The sequence below is a fragment of the Durio zibethinus genome, chromosome 16 (assembly GCF_047325235.1).
Source record: "Durio zibethinus cultivar Kanyao isolate XHJ-2024 chromosome 16, ASM4732523v1, whole genome shotgun sequence".
NCBI lineage: Eukaryota > Viridiplantae > Streptophyta > Magnoliopsida > Malvales > Malvaceae > Durio > Durio zibethinus.
Genome location: NC_143177.1, coordinates 9749825 through 9763069, shown reverse-complemented (window position 1 = coordinate 9763069; position 13245 = coordinate 9749825). Strand labels below are relative to the sequence as shown.

General features: G+C 41.6%; 1 non-coding gene and 1 pseudogene across 1 annotated transcript; both read left to right on the top strand.

Moving 5' to 3' along the window:
* The first annotated feature begins 8841 nt into the window (after positions 1-8841).
* On the top strand, positions 8842-8997 carry LOC149514322 (5.8S ribosomal RNA; annotated as a pseudogene).
* Positions 8998-9223: 226 nt separating this feature from the next.
* LOC149514321 (25S ribosomal RNA) lies at positions 9224-12580 on the top strand. The gene has a single exon (XR_016328884.1). It is a non-coding gene; the product is annotated as a 25S ribosomal RNA (ribosomal RNA).
* Positions 12581-13245: the final 665 nt, after the last annotated feature.

The following is a 13245-nucleotide window of genomic DNA, read 5'->3' as shown; positions in this document are numbered from 1 at the left end:
CATATACTTCAACCACCATCTGCACATGCTAGCCCTTTGTGTAGGCAGTTCCCTTAAAAACCTTTGGCATATGCTAGGCCATGTACTATGCAAGGGTATCTTAGGCCTAGGTCATGCACCATGTGCACCACGATTGGGCAGTAGGTGGGTTCATATACATCTTCATATTTCTACCATGCTAGTGGCATTTTTATGGCTTGTAAATTTATATAAGAGCTCATCACCACCTACACTTAGGCCTAACTCAATTATGTCAAACTTAAACACTGTGTCTGAGAATTTGGAGACTTGATCATTACCCATACTACTATTTGTGGGCTAGTTCCCAACGACCTAAACCTCAAGTAGGCCTCAAGGCCTAGTCTCCCTAGCTATTAGACCTTATCCTACTAGAAATGGAATTGCTCTTTGACACGAAAAGAACCTCTGGGCCTGGACCAACATGCAGACCATGACACATGTACATGCCTCTATCACCATCAGGACATCTTGGCCTTTGGTCTTGCCACATGCTATGACCACCACTAGCACATGCTGGCCCTTTATGCAAGCAATTCCCTTGAACTCCATCAACACATGCTAGGCCATACACCACAAAAGGCTATCCTGGGCTCAAGCCATACACCATGGGAACTATGATCAGGCACTATGTGGGTTCAGGTACATCTTCATATTTTTGCCTTGCCAATGCCAATTTTATGGATTTTAAATTCATAAAAGCATTCACTAGTGCTTGTATTAGGGTCTAGATCAATTTTATCGAATCTAAACACTATGCCTGAGTCTCTTGAGTCTTGATAATTGCTAAAATCATTGTTTTAGGCTTGTTCCCCATGACTTGGGCGTCTTTAGGCCTCAAGGCCTGGTCCCCTTGGCTATCAAACCATATCCCCCTATAATCAAAACTACTTCTTGGTACACACTACACTAAGCCATATGAGGTACACACCGATGCATCTAACTTTCTTATTGGTGGTGTATTGATTTAGGACTAGCATCCAATTGCCTTACAGAATAGAAAGCTCAATGATGTCAAGCATCGATATATGGTCTAGGAGAAATAGATGACTGCTATGGCGCATTGCTGTACACATAGAAGCATTACTAGTTAGGAAGTATGTTTGTGGTGATGATTGACAATGTGGTAACCAACTACTTCCAAAGTTAAAAGAAGCTTACTCTCAAACAAGCATGTTGGTAAGACTTTCTAGCCGAGTTTGATTTTACCATGGAGTACAAGCTAGAAAGGGCCAAAGCTGTAACTGATGCATTTAGCCACAAGGCTAAACTAGCAGTGATCAATAAGTTAGAAGGTTCTTTAGTTGCACAATCAAAAAAGGGCTAAACGAATATTCCATAGGCAAAACCTTGATCAAGTACGTGAAATAAAGGAAGACTAGATTGTTTTAGCTCAAAGGTGATATACTCTACACTAGCGAAAATTGACTATTTATCCCCCAGTTTGGCAAGCTATGAAAGGAAGTCATGAGTGAGTGTCATGACTCATGATGGCAAGCCATCTATGTGTGCACCACACTTTAGCCCTTATTGAGGACTGATACTATTAGCCTAGGATAAGGGAAGATGTGAAGGCTTATGTTAGAACTTGTTTTATATGCTAATAAGACAAGATAAAGCAAAAGTCCCTAGCTGACCACTGCTAGTTCCTAAATACCCATGGGAGAGTGTCTCCGTGGACTTCATTGTTAGACTACCTAAGGCAAATGGTATGGTAGAATTTTCATAGTGGTGGACTAATTCTTCGATTACGAAACCTTCATTTTGGCAATTAAGGAATGCCCAACTGAGGAAGCAACTCTATTGCTCCTCAAGAATGTGGTCAAGTATTAGGGTGTTCCTTAATCTATCACTAGCAATCGAGATGGTCAGTTTACGGGCAAGTTTTAGAGTAAACTATTCAGACTCTTAAGGTCAGACTTGAGGTTCTCCACCACTGTGCACCCTCAAGTAGATGGGTAAACTGAAAAGGGTGAATGCCTTATTAGAGGTGTACCTCTGGCCTTCTAACAAGACTAGCCCAAGTTATTGGACGTAGTTTAGTTCTCATACAATTTTTAGTGAAGTAAGGCTACAAATCAAAGTCCCTTTAAAATCATGATCGGGTAATAGCCATATACACCTAGTGCTATGGCCTTGGGGTACATGAAACCAAACCTAGTAGCTTACAAATTTGCCAAGGCATGGCTAGAACAAGCCAATCTAGCTTGAGTGTGTATACATAAGGCAGCGAAGTGATCAAAAAAGTGGGTTGATCGAAAATGGTGGGACATGTAGCATCAAGTAAGGGACTTGGTACTAGTTAAGCTACACTTGGCACTACAGTATCTAAGAATGCATAAGGGGGTTACTTATAGGTACAAAGGTCTTTTCAAAGTTCTAAAGTAAGTAAGCAAGGTTGCATACAAGCTTGAGCTACCTTCAAGGCTCAAGGTACATCTGGTCTTCCATGTAAGTATGCTTAAACCCTACTATAAATACTTGGATGATCCCTCTCAAGGTCAATCAAAGAGAGCACTGGTGGGCATTAAAGCCTCTTATGATCTAAAGGTTGAGTCCATCTTAGTTGACTATGTGGCACAATAGAGCCAACACATGCCTAGGCTAGAGTATTTGGTACAATTGAAAGGCTAGCCAGATAGTAAGATAAGCTAGGAGCTGGCTAAGGCATTATGGTAGTTCTAGGATTAGATTGATGGTTCCATAAAGAAGATTCAATAAGGGCATCAATGAAACAAGTGGAAGAGAATGTCACACCCTGCTTAAGCACTATCAAGGCCAAGACTCGAGCACTAGTGCTCAGAGGCTAAACCTTCATTCAAGCAACAGGCCATAAGAATGAGTCCCTATAAGAGTTACCTGATGCTAAGCCTGAGGACCATTCAGGAAAAGTTTCTAGAAAGCTTTAGAAAGGTGGTGCAGGCATTGTACATGTGAAAGCTCTGATACCAACTGTCATAGGCTTCGATCCTAAGCCTTACAACTAGGCTAACTTTGGCATACATGAATGGTAGTTTCCTATCTTAGGTTGCATGGTTGTAAGGCTTAACATTGAATCCCATGACACTTGTAGTTGGCGTTGTCTAGACCCCAAACCAAGTTCCTAAATTAGACAACAGTTTTCTAGGGTGGTGCAAGCAAAAGCTATATCATAAGCTTGGTTTGGCCAAGTCTCTTGGGTATTTGGTAGTATTGTTATCCCTTCTCATCGACCATAAAAAATACCCTAGGCTAGCCAAGCTCGTGCATGTAATCGATGCTACCCAAGACCCCATGAACAAGTCCCTTAATCGGGTAACATCCCCTTAGGGTGGTGATAATGGAGTTTGTGTGGGCAATCCCATCCAAACCAAGCATCAGTGGTGTGTTGGACGATAGGGGTCGTCTCGTGGCCCTTACTTATGCTTTTCCCATGCCAAGTGGTTATGGCCTGGACTCATACATCATTTTCTTTGCTCGCTCATCGAGTAATTGATTAGGTGAGTTATAGACTGGTGTGTATGGATACTCCCACTTATATGCAATGGGCATATGAATGGTGCTACAGTTGTGTGTTAAAAGGCTCCATTCTTGATGCATTGAATTGTTGACATGTCATCCTCTTCAATCTCCCACCATGTGGTCATCATACCCTAAAGGTGTAATCGAGATCCTATGCTACACACCTAAATCGATGGAAATAGGATGTCTTGCTATCCTTCATCCATTTTGTGTCCTTAAGGGCTATAAGTTAGACCCCAATCATACCTCATGCCCTAAGTATGCCACCTAAACCTCTATTGCCATATTGGTACACTGGTGTTCGATCGTGATCTCAGATGCAAAACATTTTATGGGTGCGAGCTTTTGGCCCTTGTTCGTCTGATGCTACACATTTTACATGCTTGACACGTATGATGCTTGTCCTTTTTGTTGGCTCTCTCCACCATTCAGTCGGTGCATTGAGGCCTATGTGGTGCCAATGTCCCAAAAGAATGCTACCTGGTTGATCTTCCTAGTAGTCATATGCTTGCCTCAAAGATTATGCCATGCATGTATAAGTATAAACTAATTTAGACTGTGAAATTGTGAATGGCTCATTAAACTAGTAATAGTTTGTTTTATGGTATCTATTACTCAGATAACTGTAGTAATTCTAAAGATGATACATGCAATAAAACCCTAACTTTTAGAAATGATGCATTTATTAGATAAAAGGTCAATACAGGCCCGTTGCTCTGATGATTCATGGTAACTTGACAAATCACACGGCCTTTGTACTGGCAGTGCATTTTTCAAATTTCTTCCTTATCAACTTTCAATGGTAAGATAATAGCCTACTATGATGGTGATAGGTGAAAGAATATTAGGGTTCGATTTTAGAAAGGGAGCTTGAAAAATAGCTACCACATCCAAGGCAGGCAATAGGTGCATAAATTACCTAATCCTGACATTGAGAGGTAGTGACAATAAATAGTAATACCAGGCTCTATGAGTTTGGTAATTGGAATGAGCATAATACAAATCGCTTAACAAAAATCCATTGGAAGGCAAGTTTGGTGCTAGCAACTATAGTAATTCTAGCTCCAATAATGTATATTTAAGTTGTTATAACTAAAAAAGCATAGTGTTCAATAGCTAGAAAAACATCATACTTTGCATGGTGTTCAGTGCACTGTTAGTGGCATTTGAAAATTTGGAGGACTGAGTGCCATTTGTGCCTGATCATACTCAGAATAACATTAGGTCTCTAAGGTGAACAACCTCTGGTTGATAGAAAAGTGTAGGCAAAAGAAGTTAGTAAAATGGATCCATAACCTTAGGAAAAGTATTGGCTCTGAGGGCTAGGCATGGGGGTCCCAATCCTAACCCCATCAACTAGTGGTGCATTACTCAAGCTACTCCCATGGCAAAAGTGGGTCACCATATGCTAGCTGGGGGACAAACTAGGAACGACTCCCTTAGGAGCCTTCCCTGGGTGACAAATAGTTGACTTTAAACTAGTATGCACAAGGGGAATCCAACTATTTAATTAAAACAAAGCATTGTGATAGTCTTTATGGATGCTTAAGCAGTGTGATTTCTACCTAGTGCTCTTAATGTCAAAGTTAAGAAATTATGCCTAATGCACTTCTTATCATTGTGAAGCATAATTCACCAAGTGTTGGATTGTTCACCCACCAATAAGGAACATGAGTTGGGTTTAAACCATCATGAAATATGTTAGTTTTACCCTGATAATGGTAGTGTCACAATAGTAATTCAACTTAGTTTAAGTGGAACCACTGATTCACACAATTGGTCATCATGTTTGGTTGAAAAGCTAGTGGTGCAAAGCTACCATGCACTGGATTATCAATGAATGCCTCTAAGTCAAAATTCAGGATAGAAGTGATGCATGTGCTTGTCACCTAATTGTCAGCACCCAATAAGAGCCTATGGTCCCTAATGGTATGTGTTGTAAGTGTTGCCCTTACAACAGACAATCCGTGTAGGCTTCTTTGGAGCTCAATTCCCATCGAATGACAGGTAGAATCCTTTACAGATGACTTAAATATATGACAAGGTATTGTAATTGGTAGATTGGCCATGCTACCACGATCCATTGAGATTCAGCCTTTCGTAGCTTCAATTTGTCCCTACCCTTTACACCTATCGAAACCCTTTCACTTTATTTTTTGTTATAGTGCACCCTTCTGGGGTTGGGGATGAATGGTGTTCTCTTTCCCTCGAGCATCCAAGTAAATGATAACTAAGTGCTGTTGGTATTTGTTATAGGGATGGGCTAGTTCTTGGTATGAGCACTAGCCTCAAACTACATCAGCACATGCCAACCTTGGTGTATGTTATTGCCTCAAAAACCATCTATAGCTTCTGGCCCTTAGTTGGTGTGAGCAATTACATCCAACACTATTGATAGATGCAAGCCCGTTGTTGCCTCGGATACCATCAATAGATACTAGCCCCTTGGTATGGGATGTTGCCTTGGACACCATTGCTAGATGTTGGCACTTGGTGCGATCACTTACCTTGACCACCATCGGTGCAAGTGAGCCCTTGGTGCAGATTGTTGCCTCAAACACCTCTTTGGCAGATGGTGGCACTTGCTGCCACATGTGCACCAAAACCCTACCACCCAAGGCACTAGTCTACCCCTTAATCACCATTAGCACCAAATGATGCTCAATGTATGTGTCACGGGCTTTGACCTTAGGCCAAACTCTTTGTGGCCTTGGATGGGGAATTGACTCCATCTATTGAGTCAACCTACAAAACTCTAGTGCTTAGTATAATTCCAGCTTATTAAAGATTATGTTATAGTACTAGGCCTTCTAAAAGCCCATAAATACTAATCCTCCCAAGACTATGCTCAAGTGTGCCCGTATTTGTCTCTAACCGTGTGCCTGCACCTTGACCATTAGTGCCTGTGCTTGGGCTTGATCGTGTACTTGCTTATCACTCACTAGCACCTACATATGGGCCTAGCTTAATTTTGCCAAACCTATACACTATGCTTGAGCCTTTGGAGTCTTGATCACTACCTATACAATTGTTCTGGCCTAGTTCCCTATAACTTGGGCCTCCAGTAAGCTTCAAGGCTTACTCCCCCTGGCTATCAAACCTATCCTACTAGAGCTTGAACTATTCTTCAACTTCGAAAGAACCTCTAGGCTAAGACCAACTTGTAGACTGTGACATATGCACATGCCTTGACCACCATTAGCACATGCCTCGACCACCATCGTCACATGCCAACCCTTTGTGCAAGCAGTTCCTTTCAATACCATTGGCACATGCAAGGTCTACACCACATGTGAGTATACTAGGCCTAAGCCATGCACCATGCGCACCATAATTGGGCAGTAGGTGGGCTCTAACAGATCATTATATTTTGGCCATGCCAATGCCATTTTTATGGCTTGTAAATTCATATAAGCACTCACCAGTGCTCGCACCTATGTCTGACTCAATTATGCTGAACATGAACATTGTACTTGAGCCTTTGGAGTCTTGATCATAGCCCATACCACTACTCTGGGCTAGTTTTCCAAAAATTGGGCCTCTAATAGGCCTTAATGTTTGGTCTTCCTAGCTGTTAGACATTGTCCATCTAGAACTGGAATTGCTCCTTCACTAGAAGAAAACTTTGAGGCTAGACTAGCTTACACAGGCCTCGACCATCATCAAGACATGCTAGCCCTTGGTCTTGGCACATAATTTGACCACTATCAACATATTCTAGCCCTTGGTATAAGTTATTACCTTGGACACCATTGCCATATGCTGGCACTTGGTGCAGCATGTGTACCGTGAACCTTTCAGCACTCTTCTGTCCCTTTCTAGGTACTTGTCTACCCTTTGAGTGCCATTGGCACCAAATGATGGTAGGTGCGTGTGCCACGGGCTTTGGTCTTAAACCAAACTCCGTGTGACCTTAGATAAGGTATTGACTCTATATGCCTATGTTAGGCTACAAAACTCAAGTGGTCATAATAATTCCACCTTGTCAAATATTGTGCTACATTACTTGGCCTTTAGAAGCCCCTAAATCTGATTCTCCTAGGACCATGTTCAGGCGTGCTTGCACGTGGGTCTAACTGTGCACCCACACTTTGATTATCAATGCCCTCACCTGGGTATGACAATGTGCCCACACATTGCTTACCAACACCTGCACTTGGGCTTAGCTCAATTCTGTTGAACCTGGACACTGTGCCTTTTGAGTCTTGATCACTACTCATACCATTATTCTATGCTAGTTCCTCGTGACTTGAGCCTCAATAGGCCTCAAAGCTTGGTCCCTCTGACTGGTGAACCCTATCCCACTAGAATTAGAGCTATTCCTCTACTTGAAAAGAACCTCTGGGCCTAGACCAACTTACGAACCATGACACATGCACATGCCTCGACCACCATTGGTAGTAAATAACCTTTGGTGGATGCACATGCCTCGATCATCATCAAGACTTTTTGGCCTTTTGTCTTGACACATGCTTCAACCACCATTGGCACAAGCTGGCTCTTGGCACAAGCAATTCCCATGAACACCATCGCCATATGCTAGGCTATACACCACGTGTAGGTGTTTTAGGCCTATGCTGCACACCATGCGCACCATGATCAGAAAGTAGGTGGGTTCAGGAACATCTTTATATTTATGCTATGCCAATGCCATTTTATGGCTTGTAGATTCATATAATGGACCCCTAAGCCTTTATGTAGAGTTTCATGGCAAGATGACTCATTTTCTATTTTTCATGATTTTTGGAATTTTTCATTGTTTGAAATTTTTTGAAATTTTTTTAATTGGAGTTTTGGCCCCAAATTTGGTATACATGATCCATGTATTTCTGTTGGCATCTACAAAAAATTCAGCAAAACAATCAAAGTGTAGAAGATTTTGTGGCCATTTGAAAAAAGCATCTACATTTTAAACACTTGAATAGCTACTGTATGGAAATCATAAAAGCTTAGATCATTATGATGTTGATGGTTCATTGCTTGCATCATTATGAGAAGTCTACTAAACCTTATCATTTAGAGGAAGGATAAGACATAAGAAGCTTTCCACAAGTGAACCTACAGAAGGATCATTATCAAAACCCACTCAATGAATGACTCGCAAATGCATTAACAAAACACTAAGCAGTCACAATGGTCACTTTGATTCACCTCCTAAGTAGGTAAAACAATTAGTATCATTGCCCACAACCAAATAACAAACCCCTTGAGTGAATGATACCAAGGAATCAGAATGAAAAAGAGTGCATATGCCATCACCATCCCATTCATGGTGTGTACACGAGTAGCACTGTGACTCCTTTCATTGTGAAACACCAAAATAACTCTCAGTAGTGGATATCTTGGCTTTCACATTGATGAAAAATGTAGCAAAATGTGATACTTGGTGAAAATTGTAGAATCTCATGAACCATATAGTCTTTGAATGCAAGTTACACCCTAAGCCATTAAGCCAAGGGCACACTTACCTGGGCATCATGCACTATTACCCTCTCTAACTCCCTATCCATCGAGGTTTGAATGAGGGTGAAAGATGGCCTCTTATGATTTCGTAGGCCTTGGTTGGCACAAAGTGAGTCATCAATAATGATAGCACCATGAACATTAGTGGTAAAACTCCTGGTATGCCTCGTCTCTGATGATGCACACTCGTTGTCGACTCACACTTGTTGTCAACTTAGACCCCATCAGACCCCTTATATTAGGATCTTATGTCAAGCAAGATCACCCACTGAGTTTAAGCATATCAATAAGTGTAGGAAAGAAAACATGCTAGGATTCCCCTAGTAATGGTGAGTGAACCAAGAAGAGCCCAACTTAAGAATCGAGCACCCTCGGCATTCGATTTATAGCCTAGAGAAACGTCCTCAATGGTGGATCAAGCCTAAGTCCCTTATAAAGAAGAGCCATAAAGGGTGAGAGCCCCATTGTGCCTAGACCCTATCGTACCCTTAGGCACTAACTGTGAGTTAGGATGTTTAGGAATACAACCTCAATTGGGCTAAAAATTTCATCTAAGGCTGAATACGGGTGAGAGACCAATAGCAAACAAGTATAGTGAGGAAAATATGAAATGGACTTTGAAAAGAGAGTAAAAAAATGCTTAAAATTGTTAGAAAGGAAACGGATAGAGGCTGGCAATGTGCCCAAGTCGAACATAGAAGGTCAAGAGTAACTCATCATCAGCTTGGGGAATAGACTAATACAGGTCACAACGGTGGCCCAAGATTAGGCTTTTGACATGCCTGTGGAGACATTATCATCATGATCATGAATTGCAACATGAGCCATCTTAGGATGCCTCAATACTAGCATACTCCCGGTGTTGGCCTATAGGCTCCCTATCTAGCCTATCTTGAAACATGGACAAAGAAGTCTAACATTTGTGTGAGTCAATAGGTTAGAAAACCCATAAAGTGTAAAAAAGTTGATTGGCAGGATCCTTTGAAGGAGCACTATTGATTGACCTTGATCTACTAAGAAGGCTTCAATGTGAGCATGCCTATTAGGACCAAATAAATGGTGAACTATGCCTAAGCAGGGCAAAGCCAGAGCAAACTCTGGTAGAGGCCCGCAATGATACTAATGTGTAAATTCTTCATCTAACTTGGGTATAGGAGCAAAAGACTAATCAAACCATCTAATAGCTGGTTCCTTTTAAAGTTTCCCTCAGGATAGCTGGAGCCCTTAGTGAGTTCTATTGGGTAAAGCCAATGATAAGAGACATCAAGGGTGTAACACTCTCAACCTATTCTTAAACTTTAAAAGGGTAAGATGGTACAGTTGCTTCATTGAGCCAAGCCACAAAATCGAAAGCTCTTAGTTGGCTATTTTTTGTAAGAAAAACTAGTGATGTGGGATGAACAAAAAATTGGGTTATAGTCCCCAACCGCATGCTAACCTAGAACCCACAAAGTGTGTTGGTCAATTAAGATAGTAGAATAGTGGTCATAGAAGTCGAAAGCCACTAAGGAGTGTGCAATAACTCACCTACCAACTAGCCCTAAAAATGGACGGTCTTAAGCATGTAACCTATACCCGACCATCAGGGGAAGGGTCAGGCCTCGATGAGTAAGGGGGCATGGTAGTTGCTACAAAACCCAAGGCATAAGCCTAGGTGGAGTGGCCATCAGTGCATATCTTGGTGGTATTAGCAAATATTCAAATGAGAACTTTAAAGGCCAAAAAGAGGAAAGGTTCCATGTGAATGGCACTTGCACATGGGTTAGTTGATCATAAGAGACAGGGGAAGCCCACCAACAGTGCGTCCAGTGAAAGCCTCAAAAGAGAATTGGGTTAAAATCCAGAACCAAGATACAACGGCAAACAACAATGTTAGGGAGTGCAAAGACAATGGCAGGGGCCTCAGGAAGAGTTATCTTTTCTATTTAATAGCCTACCCACCCTAGAAATGGCTTAGCCAAAGGTAAGGTCCAATGGGCAAAAAAAACACCATACATTATGTAATGCCTAGTACACCCCTAGCTACCTTTGAAAATCTAAAGGACCGAGTGTTGTACACACCCAATCGTACTCATAACCGCATCAGGTCTCCATGGTGAATAGCCTCTGGTCAATAGAATAATGTAGGTAAGGGAAGTTGGCAAAATAGATCCATAATCTAAGGAAAAAGATTGGCTCGAAGGCTAGCCACAAGGGTCCCAGTCTCAAACCCATCAGTTATTGGTGCACTGCTCAAGTTGCTCTTATCGTGAGAGTGGGTTGCCACATGCTAGTTGGTGGATGGACTAGGAACGGCTCACTTAGGGGCCTTCCTTGGGTGATGGACAGCCAACTCAAAACTAGTATAGACAAGGGGAATTTGATCATTTAATTAAAACAAAGCATTGTGATGGTCCCTGTAGATGCTCACGTAATGTGATTTCTGCCCAATGCTTTGAATGAAAAAGTGAAGAAATTTAACCAAGCACAGGTAAATGGTAGGAGTAACTATGACTCTCTTAAGGTAGCCAATTGCCTCGTCATCTAAATTACTGATGCACACGAATAGATTAACGAGATTCCCATTGTCCATAGCCAAAGGGATTAGGCTTAGTAGAATTAGCAGGGAAAGAAGATCATGCTGACCTTGACTCTAGTCAGAATTTATGAAATGACTTGAGAGGTGTAAGATAAGTTGGAGCCCTTAAGTGAAATTGAAATACCATTACTTTTAACATTATTTTACTTATTCTGTGAATTAGAGATGATGCATGACCCTCTTTTTTAGATCCAAGGTTAGCCTCAGTTGGTCGATCCAAGCAAAAGATATTGTTAGGTGGGGAGTTTGGATAGGGTGGCACATTTGTTAATAGATAACACAAGTGTCCTAAGATAAGCTTAATGAGAACAAAAATCTTGTGTGGAACAAAAGGGTAAAAGCTTGTTTGATTCTAATTTCTAGTATAAATATGACTTTGAAAGCATAGCTTATCGATCCTTTAGACCTTCAAAAATTGAAGCTAAAGGTGTCAAAAAAGTTACCATAGGGATAACTAGCTTATAGTAGCCAAGCATTCATAATGACATTGCTTTTTGATCCTTCGATGTCTGGTCTTCCTATCATTGTGAAGTTGAATTCACCAAGTGTTGGATTATTCACCCAACAAAAGAGAGCATGAGCTAAGTTTAGATCATCATGGGACATGTTAGTTTTACCCTAGTGATGGTAGTGATATAATAGTAATTCAACCTAGTATGAAAGGAACTGGTGATTCGCACAATTGGTTATCACCTTTGGTTGAAAAGCTAATGGCACAAAGCTACTGTGCACTAGATTATGATTGAATGCCTTTAAATCAAAATCTAGGCTAGAAGCAATGCATGCACTTGTCACCCAATTGTTAACCCTTAATAAGGGCCTATGGTCCTCAAGTGTGTGTGGTGTAGGTGCAGGCCTTATAGCAGACAAGCTGTACGAGCCTCTTTGGAACTCAATTCCCATCGAGCAATGGGTAAAATCCTTTGTAGATGACTTAAATACACGATGGGTATTGTAAATGACAAAGTGGCCTTGCTACCATGATTCACTGAGATTCAGCCCTTTGTCGCTTTGGTTCTTCCTGCCCCCCACACCCAATGAAGCCTTCTCACTTTGCTTTTTTGCACCCTTCTAGGTTAGGGATGAATGGTGTTTTCCATTGTAACCAATTTTACTAAGGGATGACATCCCTCCCTTAAGCATCCAAGTAAAAAACAAACCAAATGCCCTCGGTATTTGTTACAAGGATAGGCTCATCCTTAGTTTAGACACTTGCCTCAAACTCTATCGACACACGTTGGCCCTTGGTATGGGTTGTTGCCTCGAACACCATCAACAATATTTGGCCCTTGGTTGGTACGAGCAATTGCATCCAACACCATTAATAGATGCAAGCCCTTTGTTACCTTGGACACCATCAGTAGATGCTAGCCACTCGGTGTAGGAAGTTACCTCAGACACCATTCCCAAATGCTGGCACTTAGAACAGGCACTTGCCTCAATCATCATTGGTGCAAGTGAGCCCTTGGTGTAGGTTGTTGCCTCGAACACTTCTTTGGTAGATGTTGGCACTTGGTGTGGCATATGTACTGTGACCCTTCCACCCAAGATGCTTGTCTGCCCCTTGATCACCATTGACACCAAATGATGCTCAATGCATGTGTCACAAACACCAATCTTAGCCAAACTCCTTATGGCCTTAGATAGGGAATTGACTTTTTCTAACTAAGTTAGCCTACAAAACT